At 37.0% G+C, this 7,676-nt stretch overlaps 1 long non-coding RNA gene across 1 annotated transcript; it reads left to right on the top strand.

Annotated features, from left to right (window-relative positions):
• The first annotated feature begins 2,388 nt into the window (after positions 1–2,388).
• On the top strand, positions 2,389–7,446 carry LOC121267923. Its single transcript, XR_005941094.1, has 3 exons — positions 2,389–2,488; positions 5,400–5,406; positions 7,396–7,446. It is a non-coding gene; the product is annotated as an uncharacterized LOC121267923 (long non-coding RNA).
• The last annotated feature ends 230 nt before the right edge of the window (positions 7,447–7,676 follow it).

Genomic DNA, 7,676 nt, shown 5'->3' with positions numbered 1-7,676 from the left:
ATATACAAGTCAATTTTTTAGACTTGTTCATAAATTATGCACTATAAAAACCACATAATTTTTAAATTAGAGTCATTTAATTTAAATTTACAATCAACATTCGGACGTTATTAATTAACGGTCAAACGTTGGCGCAAAACATTTAACGTTCAAACGTTAATTACTAACGTTCAAACATTGGCGCCAAAACATTTCACGTTCTCACGTAAGTTGCTAGAATGTTCGAACGTAAATTTGACGTTCGAATGTAAATTTCCAATATGTTCGAACGTTAAAAAAACCTCATCTGTCTTTAGTGACGGTTTCCAGAAACCGTCACAGAAAAGGCCTTTTAGTGACGGTTTGGGGACTGTCACAATTTTCCAACCGTCACTAAAGACCAATTGTGTTGTAGTGAAACTAAAGGCCCTTAAATATGATCCATAGTCAAATTAAAGGAGAGCATACTCTTATTTACTACAACAAATTCCCCTTTTTCTCAAGGGTGATTTTGTCGCAATTAGTCCATATTTTTGTCCAAAATAAATTTTTCCCGCCATTTTAAATAGTAGCTAACTCCTCAGAAATGCGCGGCAACTTAAAATACTTAAAGTACGAGTGAAATATATGTCAAATATACTCTTTTGAAGTGTTTCTTTTCCTTGCAAAAAGTGCAAACTTTCGTCTCAAAAAATATTCCAACCATGGTTAACTGGGGTTGTGAATACTTATATGCCCTGGTGGAAATTGTGAGAAATACACATTTGCGACCAAAAACTTATTTCTGGCGATTTATGATCTCCGAAAATAGTCTTTTATGAAATAAAAAAAAAATACTAGTAAAACATTATAAACATTATAATAGGCTCACAACCTTATACCTAAAATACATAAAAGAATGTGAACAATATATTACAAAAAATAAAATATTGGAATACAAATAACTTGAACAATGGACATGAAAAATGAAAACTTGAACAATGGACAAGAAACTTGTAAACTTACATTACATTACAAAATATAAAATTACAAGATATAAGTTACATATGAATAACATAGTCTTCCATGTGATTTAATCATGCCAAATAAAACTCCACAGATATTTCGATGTTGCCACCCAAATTGAAGACAACCTTTACATTGAATTCCTAGTATATTCTCTGCACCACCCAAACTAAAGAGTAATAATGTATTTCAACAGAGAAAAACACAAACCATGGAAAGGAACACCAAATTCTCCATGCATACATTCCAAAGCAAAGGTTTCCAAAATGGATTGACCAAGTATTGACAATAGAGACAATACATAATAAAAGCAGCTCAATAACAATATTTTCGCACCATATTGAATAGAGACACTATCAACAAAAAGGTTGCATTCAGAATGATGTTATTTATCCTAAATGCATAAAGCAAGTCAAAGTATAATGTTAGCAAGCCAATGTAAATCGCAAAGCATATCATGTGCAGAAAAAGGTGCCAGGGATTGCAGCAATCATCTGAGTCTTGTGAACTCAATGTCCAACACTGTGTAAGAGAAGAAGTTAGTGAAAGAGAACCAGAATACTACAACTCAGTGCCCTAATATTACACCTTTATTTAACCATCATAATACAAAACTATCTGTTTGAAGAAAACATGACTATTTGAAGAAAACAGGACTAAGTATTTGGTCATTCAAACCTCTCCCACAAAAACCCATCACTTTCACAGTTTCACTCCCTCTTCAAACTTAACCCACCGGATCCAAAATTAATCCCAAGATTCGACTTCCATCCAAACTCTAAAACCCATCACAACCGAATACTCCTCAAACATTCAATTATTATCTACAAAACAAACTCAAAATCACCAAAGAGAGAACAAAAAAACACAAAGAAGAAAACATACACACGGATGTAGACGGCGGCATGAGGATCTAACCCATAAAAATACTCCTCAAACATTCAAATATTCTCTTCAAAACAAACTCAAAATCACCAAAGAGAGAACAAAAAAACACTGAGAAGAAAACATACCCATGGATGAAGATGACGACAAGAGGATCTAACCCATAAAAATACTCCTCACACATTCAAATATTCTTTCAAAACAAACTCAAAATCACCAAAGAGAGAACAACAAAACAGAGAGAAGAAAAAATACCCACGGATGAAGTTGATGGCACGAGGATCTAACCCATAAAAATACTCCTCAAACATTCAAATATTCTCTTCAAAACAAACTCAAAATCACCAAAGAGAGGACAAAAAAATAGAGAGAAGAAAACATACCCACGGATGAAGACGAGGGAGTCACGGGGAAGGGAGAGATCATGGGGGAGTTGGGGGATGATAAACGGGAGCTTGCAAGGGGCTATCAGTGACATTGACGATGAACGACGGTGGCTTGGGTGCTGGTTATGACGGCGACGTGGAGAAGCCGAGAGGGAAGAAGGCTCGTTTCGGGGGAGGAGGAGAGGGAGAGAGAGGCGTCGTGGGGAGGTTGGGTTCGGTGAGGGGTGTTCACCGTTGAGGTGGTAGTGATTTGCTATTGAAGGAACTAGTCGTGCTAATACTAGCTTATAGGAGTAGAAGTAGGTGGGCGAGTCACCAAGAAGGTTTTGATAATGTTTTCGTAAAGTCAGTGGTGGTTCGTAGTGAGTTTAGTCACTGTTAGATTAGATCATATTCAGAATTAAGGAGACGAGCTTTTGGGTTTAGGTTGTCGGGTAGAAGTTTATAGGCGCTCTTATTGGTTGGCTGGTTTGGAATCGAGCCTTTTAGGGTATGTTCCTTATCTTAGATGAAACAAGTGTATTTTGGGGTGGTGTTACTTTTTTTCAATTTGGGATGTTGAGGTTAATTGATATTGGTTTTTTGTCTATGATAATGGATGTATTTGTAGAATATTGATTTCGATCAAGGCAGCGGGAGTTAATTGAGGAATATGAGTGATAACTCATAGTTTTGGAAAAGAGAGTATTTTCTACCAAAATGTGGTAAGAGTTTTATGGTTAGTAGGTATGGAGCCACCTTATACTCGATGGTGTTTTTCTTTTATAAGGACAAATTTTATGCATGTGGCGAATTATCAGAGTGCGAAGTAGGAGCGTAATATTTTGGTTGTAATTAGGAGTTCAAATTTTGTGCTGATTTTGAGGAATTAGTGGTAACTTGAATTTTTGAGACGATACTTGTAGTTGGAGATTAATTACTCAATTGGACCAATTATGTTATTGATGGTTAGCCTTGGAAGTGTCCATTAGATTACCAAAGGTAGAATACAATGAAAGTTTAGAAGTTATAGCATAGGAGTCGATTGAGGTTAGCACAAATTATTGTATGGAGTTATTAATCATTGGAATTTACTGGATTTTGTATTAAGGTTCTTGTGGAAAATGGGATTTTGGATAACATAGTCACCCTAGGAATACTGGGCGTGATGTGCCACTGGGAGGCTAATGCGAGTATGATGGATATTGCCATGTTTATTGAGAAATGTGACACATGCCGTCAAGTTAAGGCTAAGCAATAGAGAGAGGCCACGGAGTCGGCACGAGAGCGTTACTATCCCGTCCAATCCCGTTGTCGCCCAGAGACAACCCAGGGGATGTCACTTAGTATATTTTGCTCCCGAGTGACCAGAAGAGCTCCACCGAGATAATGCATATAACACCCCATATTTTAGTGTATTTTTATTTAAGGATTATTTTTATTAATTCAAAAATTTATTCTCTTGTTTTAAAATTGTCAGATTTTTAAATGGTTTATTTTTATGATCTTTAAATTGTGAAAATTAAATTTGATATATTTCCTTAATATTAATTATTGTTATGCATTTAAATTGTCCTTTATTTTAAATTAATTTATTGTGGGATTTAATTATTTTTTTTTCATTTTTTCATTACGTTTAAATTATTTTAATTGAGATGCTGTTTTGAAATCTTTTTCGTTGGATCATTTTTGTGACCTAAGATGTGAGGATTGAAATCTCTCCCCTCTCCTCTCTCCCTCCCCGTGCGTTGCTTCGCCTCACCTAGCCTGCCGTCGCAACGCCGTCGTGTGCCTCACCGCCCCTCCCAACCTCTTCCCCTCCGGCCGGCGATCACACCCCTCCATTCTCAGCCTCCCTCGCGCCGCCATTTGTCCCCACGCCCAACGCAAAGTCGCGGCCTTCTCTTCGCTCCAGCGCCGCCATCGCGCCACCTCCGGCCACCATTTCTTCACGACTTCATCCTCGACCTCCTAGCAACCCAATGCACCCATCCTTAGCCCCGATCTACCGCCGGTGAAGTCCATCTATCTCCATCTTCGTTTTGGGCTTTGTGGTCTTCGACCGCCCTCTACGCCGCCACCCACGGCCAACTACCACCACCACTAGCTTCACCGACATCCCTAAGCCCTACCCTATCAATTTCGGGTCTTGGTTTGTTCCCATTCAAAAGTGGGTTTTTGAGACCCACGGCGACAGTGTATTTTGCACTGTTACGTTGCTGAGCCGCCACTTCTTGCACCTCCGTGATCCTTCAGAAATTATTATCTAGTGTTGTAAGTATTTTTTCAAAGAACTATCGTGATTTAAATATATTTTTGCACTAACTCTTTTTACTGTGTTCTGGTTGGTTATGCTGGACTGAGCTCGAGGAGTACGGGGGTCGGATGGATTGGAGGACAAAGTTGTTTATGTGTTTGGTTTGTGTTGTGACTTGTTGGTTGTTGGTTAAGGCATCGTTTCATGTACATGGCATATTTGCACGCATGATCATGTTTGTAAATGAAACTGGGTTTTCGTGTAATTGCATTCATGTTCATGTATTTATTGAAAACTGAGTTTTCATGTGTTAAAGGATTTTTGGGTGCGTGTATCATGACCCCAAGCCAAGATGGGGCATTATCTCGGTAGAGCTCCTCTGGTCACTCGGGAGCGGAATATACTGAGTGACATCCTCTGGGTTGTATCGGACGGGATGGTCTCGTGCCGACTCCGTGGCCCCTCTGCTGGTGGGGGCTAGAGGATGCTTCGCCATGAACGTACTAGGTGTGGAACTGGGCATTGCTACGAAGCCAGGACGTGCGGATGGTCCCTAGGGGAGATCATGGTGAATATGGTAAAATAGATTGATGGGTTATTTTCTAAGAAAATAGCGTGTGTTGAGTAAAATGATTTTTTATGTGATTCATTTTCTGGAAAAATGATGTTTTATTGATTTGGGTCATTTTTTGGGAAAGTGACAGATTATTATTTTTAGGCTAAAATAAGATTTTGGCGTGTTAGAAAATATCCATTTTCGGAGAAAATGATATTTTGGATTTGACGCATATTTCATCATATACATGCATTATTGTTGGTGGCATGAATGTATTTTTATCTTGTGGTTATTTGATTTATACTTACCTATGGTACCGTTCTATGGTAATGCAGATTTTGATGCAGAGGAGGATGAGGGTGAGCTTGAGGATTAGGCTCTGCCTGAGGAGTGATTGGGATCACTCGTATTTGGTTTGAGACTTGTATTATATTTTATTTGAGATGACTGTATAACTCTTTTAATCATTTTACTTATGTTAGTTTGTATTAAAAATTTTGGTACTTAGTTGACTTATTTATATTTATCCGCTGCGACTTTTGTTGTGCACTTTTGCATGTTGCACACACTTGAGCACATTTTGTTGGGATGCGTGACCGTGTTGTCATCATCTCGACGTCACGATTCCCATGTTCAATGCCCCATCTCGGCTTGGGGTCGTGATACACACGCTCCTAAAATCCATTTCTCACATGAAAATCCAGTTTTCATAAAATACACATGAACATGTACCATCATTCCATTGAGTAACCCGCTTCGACTATACAGTTCGATCAACTCATCAAAAACTCAAACCCAAGGTCTCTTGAATTTAATACTATTGTATTTACTCATCTTCAACACCTACCAAAGCCACTTCTTCCAAGCCAAGAAAAATGAGACTAAGACTTGTACTCTCTGAAATGCTTACACACTCACCACTACTACGCATCAATCTCATGCACCCTTAGCCAAAACCAATAATCCTTCGAACTTGCAAGTGATCCATCACTACCATTTCCATCATCTGGACCTATATCCTCGAAAGAAACAAGAATCATTTCCTAAATCCGTACCATCTATTATCCTTAAAATTGATATGGATTAAATCCTTAACCTGTCACTGTAACCTCGAGCTAAAAACAATCATTTTTTGAACTAGATCAACATCTTCAATCTTTAGAAAATACACGAACTAGATCATTACCTTCCATCTCCAAAGAAATTCTCTCCTGAAAAATTCTCATATCAGTAACTCAACTCTGATTGATCCTATTTTAATGGTTACCGACTAATCAATCGCTAGAATAGATCAAGCTAACATACCAAGTCTACAAAACTAAGAACTCAAATCTTATTATAATTCAGCCCTTCAACTCTGCAATTCTAAAACCATAAACCAGATAAGAATCATATCCCGAAATCCTCAAGATCGATGACCTTAAATCTAAAACATTCACCTTATAAAGCTTGTAAATTCTAAAGTCCCAAATGTTATCAAACTACTTATCAAAGTCGGCAAGATCGAAAACTTCTAATCTAAGTAATCCTTCAAATGCTTGTTGAACCTACCACCTTAAATCCAATAAACTTATTTCCTAAAAACTATAGGGCCACAAACCTTAAATGAACTTCTCATAAATCTAACCTTGAAGTTCGTTGACCTTACAACCTCCTACCCCATAGACACATTACATAAATTCTACGGAACTTAAGACCTCAATTATCCTAAGCGATTTAAAGTTATTCCCCTCCTCAGTTGCGACTTGAGTTCCTACTCCATAGAGTTCACCCAGACCATGTCGTTCGAGCCTCGATATTAAAGACAAGCCAATCGCCAAGAGTTCAAGCCTACTACACTAAATGTTCAAGCCTAACAATGGCATTCACAGTCGTACTATCTTCCTGCCATAGCACAACCCTTAACCCATTTTTCAACTCCGAACAAAACAAACAAAATAAAACAAAACAAAACAAAGCAAAATAAAATAAAATTCCATAAATAAATTACATACAACAAAATGAATAAAACAAATGAAGTAGTACACAATAAAATAATTAACACAAATAAAATAACCTACCATAAAATAAAACAAATAAAATAAAATAACATACAATAAAATAAAAAAACAAAGTAGTATACAATAAAATAAATAAAACCCAACAATAAACTAACTTAAAATAAAGAGCAATTTAAATGCATAACAATAATTAATATTAAGAAAGCATATCAAAATAATTTTCGCAAATTAAAAATCATAAAAATAAACTAACTAAAAATCCGATAAACTTAAAACAAGAGAACTAATATTTAATTTAATAAAAATAATCCTTCAATTAAAAATACACTAAAATACGGAGTGTTACAGTGGTGGTGGCGCGGCGCTACAATGGTGGTCGGTTGCTGGGCTATGGTTGAAGGAGAAGAGAGGGAAGATGGGAGGGTTCCGTCGGCTGCAAAGGGGAGGGAAAAGAGAAGTGAGGGGGAAAAAGAGAAGAGTCAGGTTTTAATTTACGCCATTTATCTTGGGTCTTCGTATTGATCTGACGGTGAAGATTTAAACATTGAAATAAATTAAGTAAAATGATAAGAATTAAGATAGAAAAATTATATCATAAATCTAAACTTAACTTTAATTATAGAAATACT

Source organism: Juglans microcarpa x Juglans regia, chromosome 5S (assembly GCF_004785595.1).
Source record: "Juglans microcarpa x Juglans regia isolate MS1-56 chromosome 5S, Jm3101_v1.0, whole genome shotgun sequence".
NCBI lineage: Eukaryota > Viridiplantae > Streptophyta > Magnoliopsida > Fagales > Juglandaceae > Juglans > Juglans microcarpa x Juglans regia.
This window is presented reverse-complemented; position numbering and strand designations above follow the sequence as displayed.